Source organism: Saccopteryx leptura, chromosome 10 (assembly GCF_036850995.1).
Source record: "Saccopteryx leptura isolate mSacLep1 chromosome 10, mSacLep1_pri_phased_curated, whole genome shotgun sequence".
Taxonomy (NCBI): Eukaryota; Metazoa; Chordata; class Mammalia; order Chiroptera; family Emballonuridae; genus Saccopteryx; species Saccopteryx leptura.
In genome coordinates this window covers 65,736,095-65,753,028 of record NC_089512.1, presented here as the reverse complement: position 1 = coordinate 65,753,028, position 16,934 = coordinate 65,736,095, and the positions used below count along the sequence as shown (strand labels likewise).

At 40.3% G+C, this 16,934-nt stretch overlaps 1 protein-coding gene and 1 non-coding gene across 17 annotated transcripts in view; one reads left to right on the top strand and one right to left on the bottom strand.

The window, feature by feature from the left end:
- Window positions 1–16,934, bottom strand: part of FOXP1 (forkhead box P1) — a 650,161-nt gene that overhangs the window by 281,578 nt on the left and 351,649 nt on the right. The window lies entirely within an intron of this gene.
- Window positions 13,257–13,332, top strand: TRNAA-AGC (transfer RNA alanine (anticodon AGC)). Its single transcript has one exon. It is a non-coding gene; the product is annotated as a tRNA-Ala (tRNA).

Below are 16,934 nucleotides of genomic sequence, written 5' to 3'. Positions count from 1 at the left end.
TGGTTTTGTATTTTATAAAGAGTGAAAAGTTGGCCTTTTGTATGGGAGGGGGTGAGTGCCCCCCTGTATGTGACCAGGACTGATTCTTTATAGTTTCTGCATTAATAAAGGAAAATAAGCAAGGAGAAGCTCAGTTTTCCCCCAATTTTAACCATTTTCTTCAGCTTCATGCAGACAGGTAGCCATAATCATTTGTATATAATTAGGGAGCACTCAAGTCTTTCACCCTGATTAATTACTGGTAAGTGTGCTTAAAGTACAGAGCATGTTTCAAATACCAGAACTTTTTAATTTAAAAAATAGCCTAATCATTAACACAGAAATCACTCCGCTTACTAGTATTATTTTACATTCACCTGTTCCTGACCTCATTATAAAACCAGATGAAATGACTGTCATAAACAGGAAAAAAAGGTAAAAATTCCCCAATGTAACATAATTCAGAAAATCTTGGCTTCACTAGAGATTGAAGCGTCACCCTACGCTGTGTGTTCATGAATGCAAAGCGTGGCTTCAGAGTCATTACTGCTTAAGTATATACTTAATGTTGAATTCTGTCAGAAAGAAAAGGTTCTCAAAATCCACGTATTTATTCAGATTTTATCACGACTCCATGATATCCTTGTAGAATATGCAAATCAGCCATGTCTCTTTCTTTCTGCTATTTTCTAGTCAATGTCACCAATAGAGCTATAAAATTTAAAAATATAAATATTTTAAAAGGCTAAGTCAGATCAGCTTCAGTGGGTTCTGCATGGCATCTTGTTATGGTGCCCACCATCTAGTGAACAATGACCAGATGGACTGTGCATGAACAGTACAGCCTGTTCCTCTCAATTCTGGATGCTCTGGGACCTCATGAGCATCCCTTTAAGGGCTGCTGCTTCATCAAGGGTTTCTGGATAATTACACCGCTTCTGTTAAGCTCAGATAGATCACCCCTGAGGCGCTGTAACCTTCAAGACTCCCTGGAAACTTGCTGCTCACAGTGGAAGCTCCTAAGGCAGGTTGGACGGCCCCACGGTGCTTGGTGCTCTAAGCAGCAGGGCTGCAGGAGCTGAGCAGATACCAGGGGGTGGGGGTGGAGAGGGCAACAGAACAAGGCATGACACAACCTTACAAAGGCTGCTGCCTTCCAAGAACACCGCTGTCTGGGGAAGTGCTCAGAGAGGCCAAGTGAACTGTGCCACTTTTTAAAGATTTTTTGTGTTGTTCTTTGAACCAATTTCTCAGCCAACAAGAGAACTGGCCAGCTAAACCGTAAAGGCATGTAGTGCTTCTGACATTTTCTGGTGCCAGGGCATTTCTACCTGCACAGCAGAGTGCCATGTGCATCCTGCAAAGGTGGCACTGTGCCTCTAGTACACGTGAATGGTTCAAGTCTTTAAAGTCCCTCCCTCTTAAAAGGAAAAAGAAAAAAAGCTAAGAGAGAAAAAAATGTATCTCCTTTACCTATGACAGTGAACAGATAATACTGTAGAGTGCCAAGTACAACTACCATCCAAAATATTAAATACAAATATATACTGACCCAATCCTTAGCTAAAAACCAATATATAAGACCTGCTAAGCCATACCTATATGCAGAGTTGATGCGTACACTTCTGGGTGGGCAGTCTACAGCCTGCTCTCAGAACTGGGGAGAGCCAAGAGAAAACCACACACATTTTATTTTATTATCACTATTTGATACCAATTCCAAATAAAAGTGTTTTATAAAATATTTTCATAGTAGGTGCCATTACTTATCAACTGTAGGAGGGATGTGGTGGTTTGAAGCATTTTCCTTTATTAAATTACCAAATAATTATTTAAATGGCTTTCATACATTCTGTTCCATTCGAGATACACTTACAAGTATGGCAGGCCTGCCAGAGCTCAGGAGGAAACTCCAGTAGTTACTGACCATCCACTTGTTTTTTACTCTCCTCTTTAATCATATGAGGGAAAAATATACAAGTTTGCACATCCTAATCTGTTTTCTTCAGTAACAGATCATTTTGGTGAAAAATCAAGTTTCCACAGCTGACAGCAAAAGCCTCTCTTTTCTCAATGGGGAAAATTTGGTTTAAAATAGCTTCTTTACTTAAATGAACCATGAATCAATTTTATGCATCTTGACATGAAAAAATGAAGATGTAGGCTTTAAAGTTAAATAAAAAATACAACTACGCATAAGCAGAGTGACTTTTAGGCATAAGAGCACCTGCAACACACTTCCTCTCTTTTTTACATTCAAAGGAAACAACAATGAACTGATACTCTCTTTTTCCGTTATAAATACAATGAATCAAACAGCAAGACTTCTGATACTATAAATACTTAAGGAAGAAAGAACCCATCCACCTATGGTTATAAGAAAAACCAGGAGAGCTTTTATAAATTTTCAAGAGAGAATTTATTAAAAATGTTCAAAGAAGGAATAGACAAACAACAACAACAAAGAAAAAATATCCAAAATAAAACCTCCCAAAGCAAAGAAGGAATAGAAAATACAATGAATGACCTGGTTATCACTTTGAAAAAAGTATGAATTCTGGACATTTTAAATTTCTTCTTATATATTAGGGGGAAAAATAGAGATAATAAACACTATCAGGCAAAAGTTTTAACATATAGAAGTGGGAAAGGATTTTTAAAATTCCAGAAAAAAAAGGTAAAACATAAAATAATGACAAAAGATGGGAGACAGAAAAAGGTTTTCTCTTTTTAATTCTAATACATAAATAATTATTGTGGACTCTACTGGATTGTGGTCTCTGGTGATACTGAAGAATGTGGGGTGTCAGAACCTAAATCCTAGACATTTAGAATAAGAGGCATAGACAATTTGCCAAAATGCAAAGAGTTCACACTTCTATGTTGTCTTCCGTGTGAAGGCCACATCCATTTCTTGGGTGTTCCTTCAGTGCATATGCAAAAACTTCTGTACCTGAGAAAAAGATACAGAGCTCACAAGAGAATCAGGACTTGGCTTGGTTAGAATCATCACTTTGAAAGGAATTTCTGGGAGTTGTCTTGTCTGTCCCAGCCAATTCTGAAAAAGAGCATGTGTCCAAAAAAGTGACCTCTGAAGAGGCTAAATAGCTTAGCAAACTGAAATAATATAAGAGGAATCTGATAGTATTAAGATCAATGATGTGTCACAATTTATTAATGGCATTCAATCTGCCAAATGCACATATGGTAAATCACAATCTGTGAGAGTAGGGAGGGTAAACAGATTTCATGCCCAGAACTATGGACTAGGAGACACTCTAAAAGAGAAAGATTCAGAGGCCACAGTCAGGGTTGCTGAAGAGTGCTTTGATCAATTAGCAATGTCTGCTGTGCGAACACAGGAGCAGTAAGTGTTCCACCCACTGCTAACAGGACGCTTCAAATGATGGTCCATGTCCTCTCCATGGCTATAGACAAATGCTAAAGAAGTAAATATGTATCCCTAAGCAGGAAGCCTCTTCACATAAACAGATCTCCAAAAGTAAAAAGAGAGAATAGAATTCCAAAAAGAAATGGTTTCACATTTGTATCAAAGGAGCGGGGGCTCTGAAAACAGCCCATAGTCAAGCAATACTGAAGTCAACATTTGAGCACACACTAGGTCTGCAACCGTACTCCCTAACTGACTTCTGCCAAGGCCATGAGGACAAGAGAGGATGATAATTTACACTTTCTTGGAATAACAACAAGAGGGGCAGTCAAGAAACCTTTTAGAATGCATAAAAATATCCGAACTCTGAAGGCCCTGGTATCTCAAACTTCTTTATAGCCTAAATCAAACATCTATACATGACATAATTTTTGCCCATTTTTTTTTGGGGGGGGGGTGTTTTACTATTCCCTGGGATTACAGTTATTATCTTGGGGTTAAAGCTCCTACTAACTTTAGCTTTTATTGCTGAGCTTTAGTGCTACAAGCTTACTTCCAGAATGTTCAGCAGAGTGATTTCCTTCAATGTCAGTTTTGGAAGTTGGAGACAGAAGGCTACTCCTCCAATTACAAATCACTGAAATATCTTTCACGTGTATAACAGTGTAAGTACCCCACCCCTGACACACACACTGTTTTTTTAAAGGTTTGAACCATTAAATAAAAAAACAAACAAAAAAATAATTGGGAAACCAGGTTATTTGCCAAACAGCAGTTAGGAACCAACATTAAAAAAACATAATTTAGTGAAAGGAGACCATTTTTTTACATTCCAACTCCAAACTAATCCAATCAGCACCCTTGACTCCTGCACCTGAGGTCACTTGACAATATGCACAACCCAGAAGTGCCGAAGGCTGTCCTCCCCGAACAGGCAGCAAGAGCACGGGGGCCAGGGGAGCGGGCAGAACTGCTGCTCCAAACCTTACAGCTGTGGATTTCACTGCCTACAGAAGGTTCTGCAGCCCTGAGCGCAGGCCCAGTAACAGCTGTTCACTTCTGTTCAGAAGATGGTGTGCTGATGGGCAGGGGTGGTACAAGAATAGAAGCTCTCCACTCTGAGCTGTCCGCTCTGCAGAGAAGGTTTAGTGCAAATGAATCGAAGGCATTTTCCGCCTGTTATGCTTTAGACAAAAGCTACTACAAACATGACTCCCCTGTAAAGTTCAGAGTCAACGTTAGGCCAATTAGGGGTAAAGTGATTAATGATGGAAGCAATGTGTGGAAAATTTCAAGATATAATAAGAGCCAGTAACCAGTGGCCCAGGGATATAAATACATTGAAAACCATTGTGTGCTGGGTTTTAATCCTGGCCAGGACAAGGCTTTTTTTTGGCTATCTCACATCTAATACTGTCCGTTAATTTCTTAAGGACCAAAAGTAAAGTAAGATATATCCCACTTGAATGCTATTTTTTTTTTTTTTGTATTTTTCTGAAGTTGGAAACAGGGAGTCAGACAGACTCCTGCATACGCCCGACCGGGATCCACCCGGTACGCCCACCAGGGGGCGATGCTCTGCCTATCTGGGGCGTTGCTCTGTTGCAACCAGGGCCATTCTAACGCCTGAGGCAGAGGCCACAGAGTCATCCTCAGCGCCCGGGCCAACCTTGCTCCGATGGAGCCTTGGCTGCGGGAGGGGAAGAGAGAGACAGAGAGGAAGGAGAGGGGGAGAGGTGGAGAAGCAGATGGGCGCTTCTCCTGTGTGCCCTGGCCGGAAATTGAACCCGGGACTCCTGCACGCCAGGCCGACACTCTACCACTGAGCTAACCGGCCAGGGCTGAATGCTACTTTTAATGGATGAAGTGACAACTATAATTTCCATATGTTCATTCTAGGGAAGGTTTCTATCTATTCTAGTAAAAACAAAGAATCTTAGGAAAGACTGAGGATCCATCTTCCCTGGCTTTTTAAGGAATGAAATGGGTGTTAATGGAAAAAACTCACCTTTCCATACAGTTTCGAGTTACTGGATATTTACAATTAAAATCATGTTTTCCCTATGTCATCTGTACAGTAAATAAAATTTGGAGAACACTTGAGTCTTTAATGGATATTTATTATACATCCTCTTGAAAAAAATCAAAGGATCATTTGACAAGACAAACAACATAGCTCCAACTTAGCAACCAGTGAATTTTCCCATCTTAGATTTACATTATCTAGGACATGTCTTACCTGTTTAGATAGTGAACAAACTGTCAGAAGGTGGAGAGCCCACCATACCTAATAAGATGGGTTCCTAATCAACATTTGCTGAATAATGTACATTCAGATAATGCTGTTCTTTTTCTTTAAAAAACCAACTATATTTATACTGAATGTATACTGAAAATTATACTGAATGTATACACAGTATACACTTGTACCAGGTAAAGACTATATATAAGGAGCATCTATTTACCTAAGAGAAATACCCCAATAGGAACCTGTGGCTCTATGGACCAGTTCTTTGAGGTTATCAGACACCAGCATAGAGTCATCTGGAAACATTCAAGGACTCCCATTTCGGATCTGCGTCACTGAACCTGGTCTCCGTCGTCCTCACCCCCGGGAGGACTTGTCCACATATACATTTAATCTAGTGAATATGAATCATTAAGATATTAATTCATTAGAAATGATATCAAATGTCTAATGTCAACATTAAGAACAAATACAGTGAGGGTGGACGGTGCTGGATCAGAAATCAGGAGCTGGGTCCTAGTTCTACTAAGTTTGGTGGACATTATAGAGGCAGCAGGCAGCATGCACCCCAAAGAGCGAGAGTAGCACCGTCTGCCTCTTCTGGGAAAACACATCAGCATCTCGGCATCTGACCTGTGTTTAGAGGAGAGACAGAGAGGAGAGAGAGACAGAGAGAGAGAAGGGGGAGAGGAGCTGGAAGCATCAACTCCCATATGTGCCTTAACCAGGCAAGCCCAAGATTTCGAACCGGCGACCTCAGCATTTCCAGGTCGACGCTTTATCCACTGCACCACCACAGACAAAAAGTTTTCAATTCCTTTGGATAAATTTCAAGGAGCGGGATTGCTGAATGATATGACAGTTTCAAGGAAGCCCCCTGCTGAGATCAGTAAAAAGACTATCACCTGTTAAGAAAACAAACAAATCAAGACTTCAAAGCTGCCCAAATCCAAAAGTGGATTACAGATAACAGCTGATACCAACCCAAGAAGACCTAGTAATAACTGAAAACTGGAGGCAGACAACACCAAGCCTAGACTCAACCAACTCTACAAATAAAAAACCCAAAAACAGACAATGAGAAGACAAAGAAGTGCAATCCAAATGAAACCACAAGAGACACCTTCAGGAGATGAACTGAGTAATATGGAAATAATCAAACTTCCAGATGCGGAGTTCAAAATAATGATGGTAAGGATGCTTAGGGATCTTAGAACAACAATGGATGGTCATTATGAACACCTAAATAAAGAAATAGCAAGTATAAAAAAGAATCAGTCGGAGATGACAAATACAATATCAGAAATAAAGACCACAATGAAAGGAATTAAAAACAGGATAGATAGAGCTGAGGATCGAATCAGCGAGTTGGAGGACAACTGGAATGAAGGCATGAAAGCAGAGAAGAGAAAAGAGACTCAAAAAGTCAGAGGAAACCCTTAGAGAGCTCTGTGACAACATGAAGAGAAATAACATCCGCATCATATGGGTTCCTGAAGAAGAAGAAAAAGAACAAGGATAGAGAATTTGTTCAATCATATCATAGCTGAAAACTTCCCTAAATTAATGCAAGAGAAACTCTCACAAGTCCAAGAAGCACAGAGGACTCCATTATAGAGAAACCCAAAGAAACCTACACCAAGACACATCATAATTAAAATACCAAAGCTAAGCGATAAACAGAAAATAATAAAAGCTGCAAGAGAAAAAAACGTTATCACCTACAAAGGAGGCCCCATAAGGATGACATCCGGCTTCTCAACAGAAACACTTGAGGCCAGAAGGGAATGGCAAGAAATATTCAAAGTAATGCAGAACAAGAACCTACAACCAAGACTACTTTATCCAGCAAGGCTATCATTTAAAATCGAAGGAGAAATAAAAAGCTTCCCAGACAAAAAACAACTCAAGGAATTCATTACAACCAAACCAATGCTGCAGGAAATGTTAAGGGGCCTGTTGTAAACAGATCAAAGTGGGAAAAGAATATAGCAAAAAAGGAATACACCTTTTTAAAGAAGAAAATGGCAATAAACAACTACATATCAATAACAACCTTAAACGTAAATGGATTAAAGGATCCAATCAAAAGACATAGGGTAGTTGCGTGGATAAGAAAACAGGACCCATACATATGCTGTCTACAAGAGACACACCTTAGAACAAAACATACACATAAACCGAAGGTAAAAGGATGGAAAAAAACATTTCATGCAAATGGAAATGAAAAAAAGCTGGGGTAGCAATACTTATATCAGACAAATTGGACTTTAAAACAAAGGATATAGTAAGAGATAAAGGCCACTACATAATGATAAAGGGAGTAATCCAACAGGAAGATATAACTATTATAAATATCTATGCACCTAATATAGGAGCACCCAAATATATAAAGCAGACTTTGATGGATTTAAAGGGCGAGATCAACAGCAATACTATAATAGTAGGGGATTTCAATACCCCACTAACATCACTAGATAGATGCTCAAGAAAGAAAATTAACAAAGAAACAGCAGACTTATTGGAAACACTAGATCAACTCGATTTAATAGATATCTTCAGAACCTTTCACCCTAAAGCAGCAGAATATACATTCTTTTCAAGTGCTCATGGTACATTCTCTAGGATAGACCACATGTTAGGGCACAAAAGTGCTCTCAACAAATTTAAGAAGACCGAAATCATATCAAGCACTTTCTCCGATCACAATGGCATGAAACTAGAAATGAACCACAACAGAAAAGCTCAAAAATTCTCAAACACATTGAAACTAAATAGCAGGTTGTTAAATAATGAATGGATTAAGAATGAGATCAAAGAAGAAATAAAAAAATTCCTAGAAACGAATGACAATGAGCATACAACAACTCAAAATTTATGGGACACAGCAAAAGCAGTACTAAGAGGGAAGTTCATAGCACTACAGGCATACTTTCAGAAGCTAGAAAAAGCTCAAATAGACAACTTAACCCTGCAGCTAAAAGAATTAGAAAAAGAACAGCAAGTAAAGCCTAAATGTAGTAGAAGGAAGGAAATAATAAAGGTCAGAGCAGAAATAAATAACCTAGAAGCTAAAGAAACAATACAGAGGATCAATGAAACTAGGAGCTGGTTCTTTGAAAAGGTAAACAAAATTGATGAACCTTTGACTAGACTCACCAAGAAAAAGAGAGAGAGGACTCAAATAAAGAAAATTAGAAATGAGAAAGGAGAAATAACAACTGACACAACAGAAATACAAAATATTGTAAGAAAATACTATGAAGAACTGTATGCCAAAAAACTAGTCAACCTAGATGTAATGGACAAATTCCTTGAAACATACAATCTTCCAAATATCAATCTGGAAGAATCAGAAAACCTAAACAGACCGATTATAACAAATGAGATTGAAACAGTTATCAAAAAACTCCCAACAAAGAAAAGTCCAGGGCCCGATGGCTTCACAACGGAATTCTACCAAATATTCAAAGAAGAACTAACTCCTATCCTTCTCAAACTATTTCAAAAAATTCAACAGGAAGGAAGACTTCCAAGCTCCTTTTATGAGGTGAGCATAATTCTGATTCCAAAACCAGGCAAAGACAACACAAAGAAAGAAAATTATAGGCCAATATCTCTGATGAATATAGATGCTAAAATCCTCAACAAAATATTAGCAAACCGGATCCAACAATATATGGAAAAAATCATACAACATGATCAAGTGGGATTTATTCTGGGGAGGCAAGGCTGGTACAATATTCGTAAATCAATCAATGTGATTCATCACATAAACAAAAAGAAGGAGAAAAACCATATGATAATTTCAATAGATGCAGAAAAAGCATTTGATAAAATCCAGCACCCATTCATGATCAAAACTCTCAGCAAAGTGGGAATACAGGGAACATACCTCAACACGATAAAAGCCATCTATGAGAAACCCACAGCCAACATCATATTCAATGGGCAAACATTAAAAGCAATACCCTTAAGATCAGGAACAAGGCAGGGGTGCCCCCTTTCACCACTCTTATTTAACATGGTCCTGGAAGTCCTAGCAACAGCAATCAGACAAGAAGGAGAAATAAAAGGCATTCAAATTGGAAAAGAAGAAGTAAAACTATCATTATTTGCAGATGATATGATATTGTATATAGAAAACCCTAAAGTCTCAGTCAAAAAGCTACTGGACCTGATAAATGAATTCAGCAAAGTGGCAGGATATAAAATCAATACTCAGAAATCATTTGCATTTTTATACACCAACAATGAACAGTCAGAAAGAGAAATTAAGGAAACAATCCCCTTCACAATTACAACCAAAAAAATAAAGTACCTAGGAGTAAACTTAACCAAGGAGACTAAAGACTTGTACTCGGAAATTTACAAAGCATTGATAAAAGAAATCAAGGAAGATACAAACAAGTGGAAGCATATACCATGGTTAGGAAGAATAAACATCATTAAAATGTCTATTTTGCCCAAAGCAATCTATAAATTCAATGCAATACCAATTAAAATACCAATGACATACTTCAAAGATATAGAACACATATTCCAAAAATTTATACGGAACCAGAAGAGAACACGAATAGCCTCAGCAATCTTAAAAAAGAAGAATAAAGTGGGAGATATCACACTTCCTGATATCAAGTTATACTACAAGGCCATTGTACTCAAAACAGCCTGGTACTGGCATAAGAACAGGCATATAGATCTATGGAACAGAACAGAGAACCCAGAAATAAACCCACAGTTCTATGGACAACTGATATTTGACAAAGGAGGCAAGGAAATACAATGGAGTAAAGACAGTCTCTTTAACAAATGGTGTTGGGAAAATTGGACAGCTACCTGCAAAAAAATGAAACTAGATCACCAGCTTACACCACTCACAAAAATAAACTCAAAATGGATAAAAGACTTAAATGTAGGCCGTGAAACCATAAGCATCTTAGAAGAAAACATAGGCAGTAAGCTCTCCGACATCTCTCGGAGCAATATATTTGCTGATTTATCTCCATAGGGAAGTGAAATAAAAGACAGGATAAACAAATAGGACTATATCAAACTAAAAAGCTTTTGCACAGCTAAAGACAACAAGAACAGAATAAAAAGACAAACTACACAATGGGAGAACATATTTGACAATATGTCTGATAAGGGGTTAATAACCAAAATTTATAAAGAACTTGTAAATCTCAACACCAGGAAGACAAACAATCCAATCCAAAAATGGGCAAAAGAGATGAATAGACACTTCTCCAAAGAGGACATACAGATGGCCAATAGGCATATGAAAAAGTGCTCAACATCACTAATCATTAGAGAAATGCAAATTAATGAAATATCACCTCACACCAGCCAGAATGGCGCTCATCAACAGAATAAGTGCTGGCGAGGATGTGGAGAAAAGGGAACCCTCCTGCACTGCTGGTGGGAATGCAGACTGGTGCTGCCACTATGGAAAACTGTATGGAGATTCTTCAAAAAACTGAAAATCGAACTGCCTTTTGACCCAGCTATCCCACTTTTAGGAATATACCCAAGGACACCATAGAATGGCTCCAAAAGGAGAAATGCACCCCCATGTTTGTGGCAGCATTGTTCACAGTAGCGAAGATCTGGAAACAGCCCAAGTGTCCGTCAGAGGACGAGTGGATTAAAAAGCTTTGGTACATATATACTATGGAATACTACTCAGCCATAAGAAATGATGACATCGGATCATTTACAATAACATGGATGGACCTTGATAACATTATACAGAGTGAAATAAGTAAATCAGAAAAAAAACAAAGAACTATATGAATCCATACATAGAAGGGACATAAAAATGAGACTCAGAGACATGAACAAGAATGTGATGGCAACACGGGTGGGGGGTGGGGGGAGGGGGGATTGTGCGAAGAAGGAGAGAGGGGTTGGGGGAGGGGAGGGGCACAAGAAAATCAGATAGAAGGTGACAGAAGACAGTTTAACTTTGGGGGAGGGGTACACAGCACAATCAAACGTCAAAATAATCTAGAGATGTTTTTTTTCAACATATGTACCCTGATTTATCAATGTCACTGCATTAAATTTAATAAATTTTTTTAAAAAAGGACTCCCATTTCTAGTCTGATCACCTATGCTAATGGGATTGTTATGGTAGATGAGCTAGATCCAAGTTCTTCAAAATAGTGAGGTATGTGCTATATTCATAATCGGATTAGGAAGGACAAAGTGTTGAAAAAAACCAAAGGGATTATTTCCCTAGTGTCTTCCATGTAGAAATATTTGCTATCTGGGGCTTCATCCCAAATACTTCCTGAACCTGTACTGTAGGCTGTGTCCTCTGTGGAAGACTCACTGCAGCGTTCTAACCATTTGGGGGATAAATCTTTGGGCCACCATTTGGTCTACCAAGCATCATGCATAGAAAGGTGGGATATATTTTCTAGAAGTGCACTGTCTCATAAAAAGATAATGACAGCCAATGTGTAATTTTAAAATATCTACTGGCCACATTACAAAAGTAAAAAGAAACACATAAAATTACTTTTATTTTTATTTAAAAAATTTTTGTTGGTTGATGAGAGAGAGAGAGAGAGAGAGAAATACAGGAACATGGGTCTGTTCCTGTAAGTGCCCTGACCGGGGGATCGAACTGGCAACCTCTGTGTATCAGGACAATGCTCTAACTAATGGAGCTGTTCGGCTAGGGCTAAAGTTACTTTTAAAAGATATATTTCAGTTAATCTAATGCATCGAAAATATTTTAATTTCAATATGCAATCAATATAAATGTTATTGAGATAGATTACATCCTTCTTTTTTCTACTGTCTCTGGATGCCAGCATATATTTTATACATATGGCATCTGATTGGGGCCACCTTTCAAGGGCTCAGCAGCCACATCTGGCTAGTGATTCCCACACTGAACAGTGCAGGCCTAAGAGCATTTCCAGACACTGGGTTGGAAAAGTTTCTGAATGTAAGAGAAAGGGACGCCACCCACAGTTACTACTTCACATGCCTGAACTGGCACAGCTGCTGAGATCCGGTCTGAGGGACAACGCCGGGAAAGTCTGCGGACAAGGAGGCACAGAGTCCCCTTGAATTGTCCCCACTGTTTTCTCTACATGTCCCTACCATCGAATAAATAAGATTAAACTGATTCCGTACATGTCCACAGGGATCCATGTAAACATCTACAGATCCGTGTCTATGCACTGTGCAGCTGATGTTCATTCTGTCATCTATCGAGATAAAAGTATAACAGACTTCACGCAAAGGGAAGGCGACAACAGTGTGGAGACTGTGGGTGGTGGTGGTGGAGGGGCTGGAGGAATAAATGGTGATGGATGCAGACTTGACTTGGGGGGTGAACAGAGATGTGTTGTAGAGTTGAGCACTTGAAACCTATATAATTATGTCAACCAGCATCACCCCAACAACATTTAGTTTCAGAAAAGGGGGCGGTGGCAGCACAGAGAATTCATCTTCCAAGAAAAAAAAGAACCGAACAACAGTCCAGTTTGTACATTTGGGGGCGGAGCTCATGAAGAGCAGGAGGTGTTCCCTGCCAGGAATTCACATTACCCTGAAGACTGGGAATCAGGAGCTGTCTCAGCTATATATTTAGAGCTCACATTTAAAGTCTAAATCCCGGCCCTGGCCGGTTGGCTCAGTGGTAGAGCGTCGGCCTAGCATGCGGAGGACCCGGGTTCGATTCCCGGCCAGGGCACACAGGAGAAGCGCCCATTTGCTTCTCCACCCCTCCGCCGCGCTTTCCTCTCTGTCTCTCTCTTCCCCTCCCGCAGCCAAGGCTCCATTGGAGCAAAGATGGCCCAGGCGCTGGGGATGGCTCTGTGGCCTCTGCCCCAGGCGCTAGAGTGGCTCTGGTCGCAACATGGCGACGCCCAGGATGGGCAGAGCGTCGCCCCTGGTGGGCGTGCCGGGTGGATCCCGGTCGGGCGCATGCGGGAGTCTGTCTGACTGTCTCTCCCTGTTTCCAGCTTCAGAAAAATGAAAAAAATAAATAAATAAATAAAAAATAAAAAGTCTAAATCCCCAAATAGGAAAGGTCTTAACTACCACAGGCACAGAGAAGTGAGTTAATTATCTTAGGAGCACAAAATGTTCAAGCTCCATCTAGCTTAGCAGGGAGCACAGAGTGGTGACTGAGTGAGCAGAGCCCTTGCGGGCCAAGGGCCTGGGTTTGAAGCCCTGTTCAGTCACTTCCTGTGCAAGCACGATATTTAATTTGATTGAATGTCAGCTTCCTCATTAGTAAATAGGGACAAATAACAGTTACCTTGCCCAGCCTCTATGGAGATGAAAGATGTAAGATACTTAGCTGCTGCTATTTAATAAGTGTATGTACAATATACCTAAGATACAGTTACCTAGTATATACTTTGTGCACACACTACAGTAACAGAGTGTGCTTGTCTCTACAAGACAACCAGGATTTAAATGCAGTGCCCAGGAGTGAGCACGAGGGTTTTCCTAAAGGAGTACAGATTCCAGCCCTTCAGCGGTGTGACCTGGGGCTGGATCTGCGTTACAGATGCCACATCTGAGATATGAGACTAATGATGCCTACCTTGGAAGGTGACTGCAGGGTTCAATGGCATCACCTATAACAAGCACTTAGCGCAGTGCCCGGCCCACAGCTGTGCTCCATAGCTATTAGTTGTTGTTATTATCTTTACAGGCATTCATCAGAAACCTACCTAGAAGTGCTCTTGTCTAATGGGAAACACTCGAGAATGGCTCACACACATGGAAGGGGCCAAAGGAAGAATGGATGGATGGGGTTTACCATCTAAATTAAACACCATCATGCATATTTAAAGGCTTTATACTTTAGAAAGCAATTTATTCCTCATTTTCTCACTTGATGCTGATAAGCTTACGAGAAAAAGCACATTGATTTTAATGAGGAAATACTTCTTGAATACCTACTATGTGCAAGGCATGTTTCCAAGTGCTGGAAAATCAGAAAAATATTCCTTTACCTTCAAGGAACTTGAGCTCTTGTGGTAATTAATGTGTTTGCTTACTCATCCTTCTAAGAAGTTGGAAATTTCCCAGTGGGAATATTTGTTAGGAGCTCGGTCTGACCTGAGAAAGTCTAGCCTATATTATTTAATAAAAATGAAAATATTCTACACTATTACATAAAATCATAACTCCTTTCCTTCACCTCCCTCAATTTCATTGAAAACAAAAAAGTTCCTCATTTGTGAATATAATATTGGATACAAAATTACAGCCACACACATCTATTTTTCAAAGCTTGTTGAAACATCTTTGCATCCTTTGGTACTTTTTAAATTTTTTTTTTTTTTTTCATTTTTTTTGAAGCTGGAAACGGGGAGAGACAGTCAGACAGACTCCCGCATGCGCCCAACCGGGATCCACCCGGCACGCCCACCATGGGGCGATGCTCTGCCCACCAGGGGGCGATGCTCTGCCGATCCTGGGCGTCGCCATATTGCGACCAGAGCCACTCTAGCGCCTGGGGCAGAGGCCACAGAGCCATCCCCAGCGCCCGGGCTATCTTTGCTCCAATGGAGCCTTGGCTGCGGGAGGGGAAGAGAGAGACAGAGAGGAAAGTGCGGCGGAGGGGTGGAGAAGCAAATGGGCGCTTCTCCTGTGTGCCCTGGCCGGGAATCGAACCCGGGTCCTCCGCACGCTAGGCCGACGCTCTACCGCTGAGCCAACCGGCCAGGGCTCCTTTGGTACTTTTTAAGTTATATAAAGGGGAGGAAAAAACACAGGTTTACACTTTTCAATGAGTTTAAACTACTTTCAAACAACCTGACCTGTGAACAGTATGGCACCATTCACTTAATTTAAAAGCAATTTGGAGATGACATGTCATCTCCAAAGTTAGGCAAAGATGCCCTGTCCCAGTTTTCACTGGAAGCAGGAGGAGGAAGCCCTATGTGTGCTTAGCCATGGCACTACCAGGAAGTTCCTGCCTGCCAAGGTCCTGGAGGAGGCAGCTTCCCCACGGGCTGCTGAGGGAAGGGACGGGAAGCCCTGGCAAACTTTGGGTCAGGAGGTACAGAAATTGGGAATGCTTAGAAAGGGAGGGCAAGGCTTTTAGTTCCAAGAAATGAGGATGGACACAGCCAATTACTCTTTTTAATACTCTCCTATTTGCCGAGGAAGTAGTCTGAAGGAGAGTCAAGCAGCTTGAACTATTTTTAGGCCTATGACCCTTTTAAAATCACAGAGCTAAATTCAGTCCTCAGTTACACCCACTCAACTCCCACTGGCTTCAGCACGAGCCACAGGAGAGCTTGCGCAGGATGAAGAAGACTTTAGTTATGGCCCTTTGTACCCTTTGTTCAAGTTGAATGACAATTCACTGGCCAACGCTATCAAAAGCCACATGGTGGATCTCCCAGCTCGGAGGACAGCCATCCCGGGCTTACATCTGGAGGACGACCACGTACATTGTGTTAGGGTTCTCACACCACTGGGTGGAATTTCTTTTTTGACAATCCAGGCAGAGGGAAAAACAGTTCCTTTTGGAAATGGCAGTCAGTGTATTTTGTCGTTTTCAAATTATAATCTCATCTGTAAGAGTTTAGATTTCAAGAACTGTAATACGTGGGCTAAATAACTTTCACCTCCAATTAGCAGGGGGGATAATTGCAGTAAGGGACCACATGAAGTTCACTGCTGTTAAACACAACACAATTTGTGCCTGTACAATTACAGTATGGTGGGGAAAAGCATTCACTTGTAAATAATAGGTCCCAAGTCTGATTCGAGATTGAGTGAAGAGCATTTGGCATCTCAAATTACTTTAACTGGGGGCCTTCACAGCCCAGTAAAGGACAGGACACTCAATCTCCCCTCACCCTCTCTAAGTCTTCCTCCTTAAAGGAACACTCAGCAAGATAATGGATCCTTTAAATGTTACATCTTCTGTCCTGCATTATTGTGGTGAGAAACTCTTCACATCAAACAGTCAGTCATCAGGACTATTACAAAGTGGGCTTATAAGAGGGGCTGAAAAGGAGCTGTGTGAAAAGAAGTGGAAAATTAAAGCTGAAGCAGTTAAAGAAAGGGCTTAATTTACTGGCATGTACAGTATGCAAATGAGATTACTCTCAGCTTAACTGCATCATTTATGTCCATAATAACGGCATCATCATTACAGGGCTCAAATTAAATTACACCATAATTAGCATATCAAAGTGATTGGTTAAAGTTTAAAACAAATACCCAATTTTGTTAATGAACAGCTGTAATTGTCATGTACACTTCAGTGAAAACTCTCTAAACAAATATATGTTTTAGAAGAGAGGACGATTTTTTTTAAGC